The sequence below is a fragment of the Lathamus discolor genome, chromosome 4, assembly GCF_037157495.1.
Source record: "Lathamus discolor isolate bLatDis1 chromosome 4, bLatDis1.hap1, whole genome shotgun sequence".
Lineage (NCBI taxonomy): Eukaryota > Metazoa > Chordata > Aves > Psittaciformes > Psittacidae > Lathamus > Lathamus discolor.
In genome coordinates, this window is record NC_088887.1 from 15,018,673 (window position 1) to 15,034,273 (window position 15,601).

Below are 15,601 nucleotides of genomic sequence, written 5' to 3' on the forward strand. Positions count from 1 at the left end.
GAGTCTGAAAGCCTTCTCCTCTCTGACAAATCACTGGATTTCTTAAAATTCCTGTCAGACAATCAACAAAGTTCAGTAAAGATGACCAAGAAAAACTTAGAAAACAGAATGTGGGCACTATCTTGACTTTCTCAGCATACCTGTATTTTTTTTTTTTGAAAGAACTGGACAGATGAAACTTAGTTTGGAAAATATCAAGAAAAAAAATAGAAAAGTCACTGTAGTTTACTACTGACCCATTACTTTCCTTAGCACAGAATGTTGTTGCTTGCATTAGACAAACCAAATTAAGAAAAACTATCCGTGAAGAAATCTCAGTGCCATTTTTAGAATTAAACAGCCAACTACATATGTATGCTGCTGACAAGTCAACAATACTAAGAACAGCCTCTGAAATTGATAACCCACGGTAATCAGAAAAGCCAAATACCCGAAGCCCAATTTGTTTCCTCTTACTAAAATCCACAAGTTGCACAAGAATGTCGTCAGTTTGTATTTCAGTCAGTCACAACAACAGCTAGAGGACACAAGTACCTAGAAGCTGTCTCCAACCTTTCAAAACATGAAGACTATTGTTCCAAAACCAGGTTTATACGAGAAGTGCTTGTTAATGTATTAGCAAATGCTACTGGTGAGCCATACCTTTTCTGCTGCAAGTGCCCTTAGTGCAGATGCCATTCGACCAAGGAATTTATCACTACATGTTTTGTTTGGGTTACAGTGGGCACCAGCAACAATATGCATTATCAAAAGCATGCTCTTGCACCTATGAACTGTATTCACTGGACAATCACTCTATCAGCATTGTATGATATACTAGCAAATCTCTTTCTGCACTAATTTTCTACTTTCTATGAACTTCCTACTTCAATACCTCCCTTTTCTGGTTTCCCTGACAAGAAATGCAGTGATTATCCAACCCAGAACTGATTAAGCATTTCTGACTAAACACTGTTATAATTGAACAACATTAACTGACAGGTACTGGATCTGCAGCAGACTACACTGATTCCCGCTATGTGAGGATGAACAAGCTGTTTAGAGGGATATGTGGAAAAGCATCAGTCTTGCCAGACCTGGCATTTCCTACCTCTGCAGGGTCTGGGAGATGTTTCTGTCAGAAGTCATTATTGTCAAAATGTTCTACAATGACACTTAATGGACATAATTACCACTCCATCTACCTCCATTTAAGTTGGAAACCACTCAAAGTGGACCATGGCTGTTACTGAAAGCTCAGTATGTTACTGAAAGCTCAATATGGCTGTTACTGAAAGCTCAGTACTGAAAGCTCTGATGCCTACTTTGATGACAATACATTACGGAAGGTGATGCCTTACTTCTTGTTCTGCAATTCAAAGGCCCATAGCTCAGTCAAATTTTTGCTTCTGGTATTGAAGAAAGTGTATTCATTGCTTATGTAATTGTTTCTGCTATTTACTATTAAGCAAAAAAAAAAAAAAAAAAAAAACAAATACCTTTACCAAAATACACAACGGGTGATAGTCACACTCAAAGACATCACTCGCTATCTTATAATACTCAGTCCATAACTTCATGGTCCAAAAGAGATCCTATTCAGAAGGCAAAGGTATTTTAATCCAGCCATTGTTATTCTGCAGTAACAACATATCCTGGTTTACTGGCTGTGCTAATAGTTGATATTCAAGCGCTATTTAGATCAAATTTGCTAAGTTCCAAGTGAGAATAATCACTAGGTCTATTTAGGTACCTAATCTTTTAATAAAGCTTTTCACATCTTTCCACAGAAAGGGTGGCCACCTTAGGCCAGTGGACAAGATGTGTTAGAGATACCGTCCTGTTGAGTTACAAAGTTCAGAAAGGACCTCCCTGCTGTCCCGCTGATCATCAGATATTACAGGGACTGGGTGCAGCTGGACCCAGTCCTAAACTTGGTCAACAGTTTATGTCTAAGGATTGTGTGCAGTGCTTGCACCTTCTTGTCCAAATTTGTCCCACATACCAATACTGTCACATTACGGGGGGGTTCCTCAAACCCTTTATATTTGACCAGCCTGCCAGTTTCACAGGAAAGATCAGATCATTGCGGCCAACAAGCCCATCTGCATTCCATTATGGGGACCCTACCAGACAGCCCACCAAATCAAAGGGTGATTCGACCAACCTATGCAAGGACCTGCACTGACAGCATCACCAAGTCATAGAATCATAGAACAGAATCATAGAATAGCGAGTGCTGGAAAGGACCTTAAGATCATCCAGTTCCAATCCCCCCACCATGGGCAAGGACACCTCACACTAAACCATGTCTGCCCAAGACTCCATCCCACCTGGCCTTGAACACCACCAGGGATGGCGCATTAACAGCTTCCTGGGCAACCCATTCCAGTGCTTCATCACCCTCACAGTAAAGAACTTCTTCCTTAAAAGCAATCTAAACTTCCCCTGTATCGGTTTGAACCCATTACCCCTTGTCCTATCACTAAAGTCCCTAACAAAGAGTCCCTCTCCAGCATCCTTGTAGGCCCCAACAAGTCAAATCCTTTATTTCAAATATTTAAGTCTCCAGAGACCTACACAAAATGGACTTCAGCTGAAGTCTTTTATTATACAAAATAAAAGTTTGTGACAGGATAAGGTTCAGAGATTGCCAATGTTAAGGTACTGTATACAAAAACAAGTTTTAAATGATACACAACCAGACTATAATCCATAGTAACACAAGTTCCAATTTTTTACCTCTATGCCTATGGAGCTTGAGTGACTCTAGTCATACACACTTTGTAACCAAGTGGTGTAAAATTCTCCCACTTTGCTTTTAAAAATACAAATAGAGTTTACTTGTTTGGCAGCTGCTGTGAGGTTTATCAGTACATGGTGCCTTCACGTTCCTGCTCCTGCAGAGTGTAACAGAGCCCGGCTGTGGGCCTTTCGCTCCACTTCACACTCCATTCCGTTTCTCTTAGCACATGCCAAGAGTTGCAGAGTTGCCTGGGGAACTATCACAGGGTAGATTCCAAGCAAGCCAACCACATCCCATCCCGGAAGTAGCAGCTGCATTTTACCTTAAGATTTCCTTAGTGTTATAGATATATAGCGTCGTATATATATACACAACTTGGCAGGACTGGTGGGAGGTGGTTTCTAATTTCCCCCATTTTCCCCACACACACCATTCCCAGAATTCACAAGTTTTAGTGGAAACACATGTATCTCAATACACAAATTGACTGCGCTGCTTTTAATTTTACCAACTGTGAAACCTACAGACATGTTCTACCTGTTAAAAGTGTCAAGGACTAGGTTAACTTCTGTACTATGAACACTACTTTTCATCTTGTTATCAGTTCATAGAAAAAGCAGATTGCTTTCATCAGAAAATAAAGGGTACTTTTGAATAGTGAAACTTTTAGATTGAGTCTTCTGCTGCCACTAAGAACTTAATCACTATCAAGGAACTTGTGGGTATTTTATTATCCAATTGAAGAAAAATAATAAGCAGTTTAATTTTAAACAATACATGCATGAAACCTGTTCAAACACACCATACTAGGAACCTTGCAGATGGCAATGCAATTTAAGAGCTAGTGACACTGAACAGGTCCTATCTGCTCTGCTGGGCCTCGCACTTAGGGCTTGAGAAGCCTGAATATCAGCATGAATAGCCAGCCACTGCGTGAGAACCAACTATAGTGGCTCATGCTGGTCTGCGAGGACAAAATGAGTTTAAAACTAGCTTATGTGCCATCTTGAGCCATAAGGTGCACCCATCTGCCTCTGAAAACAAAAATAATCTTAAAATTAGAGAAAAGATAGCTCGCTATGAATCAGCAGTCACTTCATGGCAAGTTCTGGGGACAGAGGGATGGAATTTATATAAATGCAACACAGCTAAATTCCCCCACATAATAACCTGGCATTATCACTCTATAGAGTAAATCTGGTAGTTAATATCTCTAACCTCCACCAGTCTTATCCTCCTGCAAACTTGAGCTTTTTATCCATGCTCAACCTTAGCAACATGAAAGAAATACACATTTCATACATTATGCTTTCATACACTGACATTATAATCAAAGGCCTCTTTCGCAAACGAAAAAAGCATCAAGCCAGCTAACAGAATTTGTACCCATCAGTACCTTGAGCTTTTGAGTAAAGTTCTATGTGTATCTACCATCAAAATTATGATGTGTCTACAACTGTGAGGAGGGAGATAAAGGGGTAGCCTTTAGTTTTGAGGTGGTTTTACTTAATTTACAGTGCTTAAGTCAAGTAACAAAATCAGATTTATGAACACATTTCTTTATTTTAGAGTAACAAGCAAGAAGTAGGTAGGAAAAGATTTTTCTGACCAGAATTTTTTATGATATGAAGAAAATCCAAAGAAGTTTGGCAAATAAACCTAAATGCTAACAAGTATTATTTATCATCTTGTATCTGAAAGAACTAATCACTATAATCACATACAAATTACACTGCAATAGCATTACTATTAAAAATCTGTTTGCTGCTATTTAAAAAGAGACTGCTAGGAGCCTGATGACTTTTTTTTCTTAAATAGTCTCCAATTGTTGCAAACAGGATTAAAATAAAGCACCAATACTGTGAAAAAAACTTTCAGATGCTTATAAAATTAAGCATTAAAGAAATCTTCTTAGAAAACTCATATCAAATATGACATAAATCCCGACAACAAATTCATAAGTCATAGCTAAACTTGCCAGGCAACCCCAATGGAAGCTAGATCCATACACACGCTGGCTATAAATTCCTCAAAAAGCTGAATGTGTGTGTATATACTTGCGCATTAAGTACATATATTGCGAAAAATATCTTTATTAATTCTTTATTAACATCTTCATGTATTTTCCCCAGAAGTCATAGAGGAAGATGAACAGAAAAGGAAAAGCTAGCTTTCACATTCAAATCAAAACCTTTACACCACAAGGCCAAAATACAACCAGCTATCTTGAATTTTGCACAAAGAAACTACCTGAAGATCAATTGGCAACATCACACAGGCACAGGCTTTCCTCTCCAAAGCTTCAGGGATTCCCTCTTTTTTTATGCCCTCTTTTTAGGGAAGGAGGGCAGGGACCAGAAGAAAGAGGGAAAACACCAACCATTGTGATACCATAACCACTACCGAACTGCTACTTTAACTGCCTTTTTAGACACCCTGTATCACTTCAGGCTTTCCCCCTTACTGCCTGACTAAAGAGAGTAAGGCCTATTTTGATATGCTTTCTTTAAGAAATGGAAAAAGCTGCTTAGACAACAGATACAGGCCAAAGTAGCTAACCTAAATGCTACCCTTTGTTGCAGTCACTCTACCATCCCTTTGGAGTTTGTCAGTGAAAAGTTTATTTTTCTACCAGTGCTACATGGGAGTTCATGCTAACTGAGGAGGGGATGTTTGTTCAGATAGCAGATGAGTCTCCTGGCTCATACAGCATGCAGAAGTTTTACCTTGTTCTCCATTCTTTTAACATACACATATAAAACCCTTGTAGTCTAAACAGACCCTTAGAGCTGTGAAGCATGACTTTTTTTCATATCTGTTCCTTCCCTTCTTACAAAAGAGGGCTTTTCCCCCCATTTCTCCTTTATTTCTCCTAGGAATGTTAAGGGTTTTAGGGAGGTGAAGATGGCAAGTGCAGAAAGGTGGGAGAGAGAGGACGCAACATCAGATGACAAATCCAATCAAAATACAAACTGAGGAAGGACTTGATAACTGACAAAAAGTATATATTTGCCTCAAGTTCTCATCTCTACATACCAAGTACACAGACCGTGATATTTTCAGTGGTTCTCTCCAATTTACGCTTCTCAAAAAAAAGGCAGATTTTAGCTCTAACCTCTGGAAAGCTCCTGTCGCCAACTACTGCGTCTAGGATTTCACAAACGCTTCTGTGTGGAGTCACTGCTGCTGGTTGTGTAACAATACAAAGCTATTGTGCAAGTGTTTGCAACCGGCATGCTGCCCAAATTTTCTCAAAAACGCTGGCGCACCAAAGCAGCATGCAACACTTCACATCTCTATTCAATTTCAGTAATTTCCTAGAGGAGTGGCATTTGGAAGGAAGAACTGTTTGTGCAGGACGAATTAAAGCCTGCTGAAAGCAATGCAACATTCCTAATCTCAAAAAGAGCTGCATAAGTCTTAGAATGGAAAGCACTAGTTAATTTACAGTTTACCAGTCCCTGTCAAACCAGGAACATTTATACCATGGATATCTACCACAACAGGTATCAAACAATGATGTTAACAGCAAGACTTGCCTGCATAAAAAGGGATTTCCAAGGGCATTTTAGACAGCATAAAATACCCAATGAATCCGCTTAAGCCTGGCACATGCAACACAATTTATTAAACTTGTAATATTTTTTTTGCTGGAATAGCAGGTACAGTACAATCGAGATGCCCCCTAAAGCTGCTAAAATGAGCTGCTGACTCCTATGTTTATGCAATGAATTCATTCTAGATAGACAATTTCTAAACAGTTGTGGTAGCACAGCACATTTTCATTTAAAACATACAGAAACTCAGCATTATTTTAATAGGAGTCTTTTAGACAGTTTCCCCTGACCATCCTGCCTTTCCTCCAAAGCATATTATCAAATGTTTATACATCCGAAACCTTACATCTGATGATGCCATCACACTCATGTGTGAGTATGGGGAAGGCCTGGAGGCACACATCCTGCACATGCATGTAGCCTGGCTATCAGTGACACACTAGGGAAAAGAGAGTGCCCTCAAAGCAGAAGTCTGACCCCACACACACAGTTGGTCACAGAGTTTAACAACCATCTAATGCACTGTTTTGTCAAAAAAAGACCCCAAACACATTAACTGTAATAAAATACCTACATCTATTTGTGATCAGCACCACAAGATAATTTTAACTTGTCCCAATACAAAGTCTCCCAGGGAGCCCTCTCTATCAGCTCCCTCTTGAAGAAAATGGGTGTAAATAAAGATCAGACTGTAAACATTGCCCAGAAATACAAAAGTAAGTCTCTTCCAGTCACACATCATCTTTGTGATGGTAATTAACCACCATTCAAGACCTACCAGCTGTGTTTGTGTGTGTTAGCTTATCCACATTCCTATAAGCCTTTTCTTGACTAAAAAGGTTTTGGTTTTGAGTGGGTTTGTTTTGGTTTTGAGTGGGAAGAATTAAAGAAGAAATATTGATAAAATTGAAATCCACACTCTCCTGAAGTATTATGTTAGCAGGATTTCTCTACTTCTCTACTCCTACCATAAAGGGCATCATCCTTACTTTGGCATCTCATGCCAGTGACACTTAGAAGTGGGAGGACAGAGATCCCAACCTCTCTTTAAGGGCTGCGTAACACACAAATGGAGACAGATCATGCAAAAAATTCAAGTCTAATTCATGTAACAAGGGCTGAAACCCACATTCTCTATTCCATGAACTATACGCATAGAAGTCAATTTTGTGTGACGGAGCATCACTCAATTTCTTTCGCAGATCTAGGCTACATTTTTTTGAGCTTAGCACAACCTTTCAGCAGCAGCACTCCAACTGTGGAGAGAACAGGTCCAGCCTTTACTGGAACTTCAATGTCCCACTGTGAAGTTACTTTCTCCCTGCAATGCTAAGCACAAGTGCAGATACGGCAGCACAAAGCTAGGCAACACAGCACACCAGAACAGCAAGGATATGAGGGAAACAGAAGCATACTATGCCTGAGCAACAGCTCCAAAGAAAAAAAGAAGAGTCTCAAATAAAAACCATTGGCGCCATCTCTACCTTCAAGTAACATCAGACAACAGAGTCAGAGCTGCATGATTAAAGAAACTGTCAGGAAGGCTTATTCTATTGCCTCCACACACACCCTTTAAGTATACCAAGAGAGTATGTTAAAATAAATTTAGCATTAGAAATATCCAGATTAATGGAACAGTTTCATGACACTCACCTAAGTGGACTAGCTGATCTGGGTCATTTGACAGGTCTTCACACATCTGAGAGATCATGGTCTTACACTAGAATTTAACTGCAAGTAAAGTCTATATAACGTTCATTGGTAAGGTGCTTCCAACAGCAACATGAACCAAAACAGACTGTTGCTCTAAGCAACTTAAAGTCTATTCCTCACAACCTGGCCAGCTATCACCACTAATAGTTGGTCTTAGATTTGATAATGTGAGGTGCTATAGGAACATCTACTTGTCAGATACCTGGGGAAGAAGCAGCCATACTTCGGCAAAAAGATTTTTGCAGAGTATTTTTTCCAGAGGAAAGCTCATGTTTTAAACATTTTAAATATGAAAACCTGATCTTGTTGTCTTGACACATTGCCTTACGACATTATTTTCTTTTTAAGCTAATGAATAACTGTATGAGGCAAAGTTCCAGAAGTACAAAGTAGACTGATGCATGAGTGAGAAGTTTTAGATCTCTGACTCCATACAAGTGAAAAAGAGCTTCTTTCATGGATGACAGAAGACAAAGGAGCAGCTAGGATTAGAAGGCACAGTGGGAGTAAACAGAAGGTAACAGGGAGACTGAGATGAAAGAAAAAGTGTGTTTACATAAATACTGAAAATAAACAGAGGAAGAAAATCATCTTCATGGGATAGGATGTCAATTGAAGACAGTCCTCCATAACAAGAGAGCCTTATTTACAGCTTGCAAGTAGTAAAGAAATAAGAGTAATTACTTGAATTTAAAGTATCCAGCAAGACAAAGCTTTTCCTCACTATTACAATGACAGAGTAACTAGATTCCTGCTCACATAACCCATTATTTTGAAATTCTGGGCAAATTCTCAGAGCCCATCCAATATCCTCAGTCATGCTAACACAATATAACAGCTGGGAGAGTTTTTGCAGACAATACTTAGCTTTAATTTGTATACAGAGGCAACTGCCTTGCTAATAAAAAATGCAGTACCCACATCCTAATACTTTCCTGCCTTTTTGTAAAGCTAGCTGCTATTAAGACAGTTGCCAACTTGAATTCTCTGATGAGGATTATGACCAGATACACATATACTAGGTGTATACGGGCCTTCCTCACAGACTTAAAACTTCAAGGTCATCAGTGATGCAGTCAGGGTTAGTAATCCTAATATACAAGAGCATTCTAAAGGCTACCATAATGCAGAAGAATATATTCCATTAAACTGACAGGTATTAGCTTCTGTAGGACTCTAAAATAATTCTGAGTAGTTCAGCAGAAGTCACCTAGACTTATGGGATGCCAGCCCTTCCCACACTCCCTTAACACCCTTCTGCTCCCTCCAAGAAAACAAAAGGAAAAATACAGCAGTGTATGACAGCGGGGTTTGTGGTCACTTAGTTTTGTACAAGCAACGCAAGCCTGTAGGAAACAAAACAGAAAAGGAAAATCCAGTTTTTCTAAGTTAGCAGATGATTTACAGCAGTTGTGTTAATTCTGTGACAGATCTTACTCCAACCTTTCCCCCAGCCCCATCATCATCTAAAACGAGGATTGCTGGTGGGTCACTCTTCAATCTTCGTTCCCAAACTTACTAGACCCCAACAGCTGCCTTCCTATTCAGTCATCTTTTAATTTTCAATACCTCAGTAAAGTATGTAGCACTGCACATCTCTTAAAACAGGGGAAAAAAAAACAAACCCTAACAAACCAAACCATAGAGTGGTATGATCTGATACTAGATAGATACGGACAGAATGGCCAGTATTCCCCTTTTGTACAAGTGAAGGGCTCTAAGAACGCTACTAGAAACCCAATTGACAGACACCTTGTTAACCGATCCAGCTATAAAGCCACTGAGTAGATGTTCCAGCCTTCTCAAGCAAAACCTCTCCAACATTTAGGAAGAAATGGGATCCTCTCCCTCGCAACCCATACCTGTGTCCAAGCATTATGGCCAGTATTTTGTCTAGCTGAACAAATCAGTATCCTGTTTGAAACATTTATCAGGATAAAGACTGAAGCTGTGCATCGGTACATTTTTTACTTACTCTATAAATTGAATTATTCAAAAAAGCTTTTACTAAGGACTACACAGTCAGTAGATTACAGAAGCAGTTGCAGGGGTTGGTAAAACATAGTAAGCCATGCATATCGTTATACTAGAAAAATCTAATGGGCAGCACTTTCTAACACCAGTTTGTAACTCCATAAAATGCAATTACAACACAGGCATTAATGGCTTTAATTGAACCAATTATGTTCTAAGAGGTAAAAGACTAAAAATACAGACCAAATTATGCAAAGTCTGTTGCCTAAATAACACTTGGGAGTTAACAAAGTACTTGGGGAAAAACATATCACAGATGGTCAAACAATGCAGCACAGTGATATCCCATTGTCATGGTTTAACCCAGCACCATGCAGCCATTCACTCACCCACCCCTTCCCTCCCCCTCCCTCCCCCCCAAGCAGAAAGAAAGAATCTAAACCCCAGGGACTGAGATAAGAAAAACTTTATAGCTAAAATACAGTGACAATAGAAAGAATACCATCAATAACAATAATGATACTAACAGGAAAAACACGAGAAGAAATGAAAGCTCTCAAAACACAAGTGATTCCCCATGCAACTATTCACCACCCACCAACCAATACCCAGCCCGACCAAAACAGTGACTGTTCCCTTCTGGGTGACTCCCCCCAGTTTCTATACTGGGCATGACGTGCTGTGGCATGGAATACCCCTTCAGCTACTTTGGGTCAGGTGTCCTGTCTCTGCTTCCTCCCAGCTTCACGTGCCCCTCCTCACTGAGACTGGCATGAGACTGAAAAGTCCTTGATCAGGGAAGTGCTACTCAGCAACAACTAAAACATCAGTGCGTTATCAGCATTATTTTCAACTAAAGCCAAAACACAGCACTGCACCAGTTACTAGGAAGTTAAAAAAAAACTGCTACAGCTGAAACCAGGACAACTATGCAAACAATATCACTTGATGGGCCTTCTTTTTTTTGGTTGGGTGGTGTTTGTTGGGTTTTTTTTTTAAAGTAGATTCTTGTTTAAAGTGCTGAACAGTGTGTGTTTGGGTCAAGGCTGAACAGTTCACTATATATACACTGAAAGGATTTCTCCCCACCCCAGCTTCCCTTCCTCATATCCCTACTCCCCACCCTCCCACTCCAGCTCAGCATCAAATTCATGCATTCATAGAAAGGCAAAATTACAGATTTCTGTTTTCCCCCATGAATACCATTTGCAATAATATGCCCATGCATGACAAAGAACTGAAGAGTGAATGCAATCAAAGGCTCTTTCTTTCCACTAGTCACTCATGTAACTATGGCAGCCCATACACTTCATGCTTAGGACTTATTTAGGTCCTAGTATCGCATTTTAAGCATTGCTTCTTTAAAGAAGCAGTTTGTTTCCATCAAAGCATCCAAAGGGGCACAGCACAGGGTAGGAGAGGTGGATGTGAACTCCAGCAAGATCGGTCTGCACTTGCTCAAGGCATTGACAAGCAAGGACAAGCTAAGGCCACTGTAGAAAGGCAGCTTCTTGTTTCTGGTCTGTGCTCTACTACCTATGGCACGCAGGCAGGGCCTGAGAGAGCCAAGTTTCTTGAGACTGGAGATGAAAAAGCTAACATGAAGAGGCACAAGGCTCCCAATGTCCACTTACAGTCTTAAGTTATCTCAAGGCAGGTGGGGAGTGTGCCTATAACAAAGAATAAACCCAAGCTCTCTTTCAAGGTACCCAGAAAAAAAAAAAATACCACAGACAATGGATGAAGTTGCAGGAAGGGAAATTACAGTATTAAAATCAAGATTTTTATAATGAGGGGAGCCAAACATGGGAAGAGGCTGCCCAATGAGGCTGTGGAAGTACATCCTCAGAGACTCAGCACAACCCAACAAGGTTCTGGGAAACCCAATCCAACACCAGAAATGGCCCTGTTTTAAGTATGCAAATAAGCCATCATAATCAGGTTAACTGTGCATCCTACAACAGTCATAAAACAACAGTTATAACATTTTCCACTAGAAATAAACTGTGCTAATACGGTGTTATGGATAAAACAGCAGACAGACTCAAGCCCAAAAGGTGAGTCAACAACTTGCTGACATCACCACCAAGAACAGACCTTAAATCTTTTATCTGCCCTCCCTTCTGTAGGAAGAACATACTAAGTGAGACAAAGGGAAGACTTTTTAAATGACTCTGCAAAAGGCACAGTATAAGGATCTCCACAGACAAATGTTTAAAGAGCTTTGTTTCTCAAGCATCCTTATCCTGTCAAAATCCCCGATTTTTATTTCTCTAGGCAAAACACAGTATGACAGCCATCAGCTACAAAACTCCCAAAGTAAACAAAATTATTTTGTTTAATATTAAGTAAGGACAATATCACTGCAAATTCAGAAGACATTTAGACTACTACAGGAAAAGTATCCACATATATTTTATTTCATCAAATCCGATTCACTTCTCTTTCCCAAAGCTTCCTAATCTGAGCAAGTAAAACACTTTCGGTGCTACAGGATGCAAAGCACTACAGCTGCCTCCTGTCCCCTCCATATGGAACAACGCAGCCATCTGAACTGACAGACTACCTATACCTTTGGTCTTTAAACAATATTCAAGTGGCAAAAAATGCCACTGGACAAGTGTATCAGGAGCAAAGTTAAAGAAAGCCAACCAGTAGTATCAGAAGGAATAATGGACAGAGTGTCACTTGTTCAGAAGTTGAGTGGTATTATTTCTATCCAAATTTTCTACTCCACGGGAGTAAATGAATTGCTAATACCCAGGTGTATATTAAGAATTACTCCTCCTGTCCTACCTATGATGAGGCCATGGAAATCAGTTGACAGTTGATCAACTTCTAATAAGCAGATTTGCTTTTCAGCACATATTCCTGAATGCTTCATCACAGCCTTTCCTACACTATGTGCGGGATACATCTGATCCACTAGGTTACTTAATGACAGGCCACCATTTAAAATAATTGCTACCTTTCCAGAGGCATCAGAACTTACTGCCAGTAGGATTTAAGATTAATATGCACAAATTTACTCTGTGCATATGCTTAGAGCTTCAAAGGTAAACACATTTAAATACATTTCTGCTTCTAGACAGCTTGCCATGTTTATTTTGCTTTACACTTTTACTTGAAGTGTTAGTTACGCAAGTGCCATATTATTAGGTAGTTGCATTAATATACAGTATTCAGCTCTGACTGTCCTCAGTTCCAACTCCGACCTGTCGTGGTTTAAACCAATCCACACAGGTCGTCCACTCACCCCCCCCCCCCAACCCTCCCCACTCCCGGAGGGATGGGGAGGAGAATCAGGAGAATGTAACTCCCACGGGTTGAGATAAGAACAGCCCAGTAACTAAGGTATAACACAAATCACTGCTGCTACTGCCAATGATAATATTGGTAAGAGAAAATAACAAGAGAATACGATACCACCACCGAACGAGTTCGACCCCCCCGAAGAGAGAGCGAGCCCTTCCGGGTAACTCCCAATTACCTCTCCAGGCATGACGTGCTGTGGTACAGAATACCTCTTTGGCTAGTTTGGGTCAGGTGTCCTGTCTCTGCTTCCTCCCGGCCTCCCTCGTCCCCAGCAGAGCATGAGACTCACAGAGTCCTTGGCCAGAATAAACATTACTTAGCAACAATTAAAAACAATCGGTGTTATCAGCTCTCTGCCTAGGCTGGAAGTCAAAACACAGAGCTTGCACCAGTTACTAAGAAGGAGCAAAACGGCTCCTGGTAAACCCAGGACACCACCTCAAAGGGGGACAGGAAAAACACAACACACAGCAAAGGATCAGTCATGTGGACCACCTTTATACAATGACCAGTTAAACACATCTGAATTCTTCACTCTGGAACAAAGATCATGCAGCTCTACACTGCTCATGACACAGTGAACAGAGCTGTGGAGGGCTGTTCCCCACCTCCTCCAGTACCAGAACTGGAGAAAAGTAAGTGAAACCCACATACTGGAGGCCCCAGGGAACTGGTTCTTCACACAAGCAGCAATTAGGCTGCAAGACTCCTTTCTCCTCCATACTCTTGATGCAAGACCTCTAGATACAAAAATGCACCTGGAGCTATTGCAGACTGGATCACAGCCCATGGAAGCTGTGATGAGCACTGCCTCAAGACACCAACAGGTATTTCCCTGTGCTTGCACTCTTCCCCCTTGGCACTCTATCATCCACAGGATGAAAGAACACACTTGTCATTTGGGTTTAGAATGAGACATTCAGGTTATCACAGGTTGTCACAAAAATTTTCCTTTAGCCTTTTAAGCTAATTATCACTATACATGTGTTCCACAATACTTCTATGCTAAGGGACCAGTTTGAGGTTCAGAAGCCAGGAAGAAGCAAGACACAGACACGATCATCTAAAGTAATGTGCTCAAGATGACTGAGCCCAAGAAGTACACAAAAATTCTGCAGACTCACTGAGTTCAGCAGAGCGTATTATCCACAGCAATACAGACGCAATCATTCACAGTGCGCCTATTTAGATAGCAGGCACATTTGGGAAGCCCAAATGTTTTACTGAATGGCTTTATTAAGAGCCAGATCCACCCGCTTTATACTTCCTACACCCTGGCACCCCACCAAAAGAATTAGGTGGTTTACAACATTGCATACGTTACTACAAGCTTGTCAAGATTCATTGTTTAACACAGTTATTCTATCATTAAGAGATCACAGTTTGGAAAAATGCTCTGTAAATCAGCCTAGTTGTTTACTCCATTCTTAATCCCATTTTACAAGATCTAGCCCTGCCACTATTCTCTGCCAGATCCCAACAGGACAACCAGTAACGTAAAGCCAAAAGCAACATACATGTAATATAGCAAAGGAAAAAAAGCCAAATAATTATTAAAAAAATCCAAATTCCCTCCTATTTCCCCTCCCACATACACAGACTTTTGGAATATAGGATACTGGTCAGTTCTACAGTTTTGATTAAACCACTAGTGTAATGCAACATACAAGAAGCTGCACCATAAAACTTCCAGTTCCTATTTTCAATGGGCCGGGGAGGCTTAAGGAGCCTTTGGCTCTGCAGGACGCAGCTGGCCTCTGCCTGCTGGCCGGCTCTCAACCAGGCCCTCTGCCCGTCCTGGCCAGAGGGCTGATGCCGCTGTTCCCTGCGAGAGAGCAAAACAATAACGGGATGCTCAGACTGGCAACCCCAAAGCAAGCCCTGCGACTGCATCGATCGGGCATCTGACGAGCCGAAGATGCAGGATAACGCACGTAAACGAAAATTCCCCAGTAAGAGAAGACTCAGGAGCAGTTTATTTACAGGCTACCACAGCCAGACTAAAACCATTATTTTTTGGAGAGGGCAGCTCGGCTGGCCGCTGTCACCAGCTCCCCTCGTCGCTCCCAGAGCCAGGCCGGCCCATAAACCAGCGCCATCGTCCCCTCACCGCCCGCCGCCGGGGTCGGGTCAGGGCAGACAGGGACAGCCCGGCCGCGCACAGCGCTAGAGGCCGGCCGAGAGACCCGCCCTGGAGGCCTCCCCGCGACGGCGCGCCCCACTCGGCTCAGGAGGCCCCGCCAGCGAAGGCACCTCCGCCGGATCGACCCGCATTAAACCCCGCTCCAGGCCCGCTTCCGCCCGCTCCGCCGCTGGC

General features: G+C 41.3%; 1 protein-coding gene across 1 annotated transcript in view; it reads right to left on the bottom strand.

The window, feature by feature from the left end:
- Window positions 1-15,601, bottom strand: part of GBE1 (1,4-alpha-glucan branching enzyme 1) — a 156,780-nt gene that overhangs the window by 140,799 nt on the left and 380 nt on the right. The gene's annotated exons all lie outside the window — the stretch shown is intronic.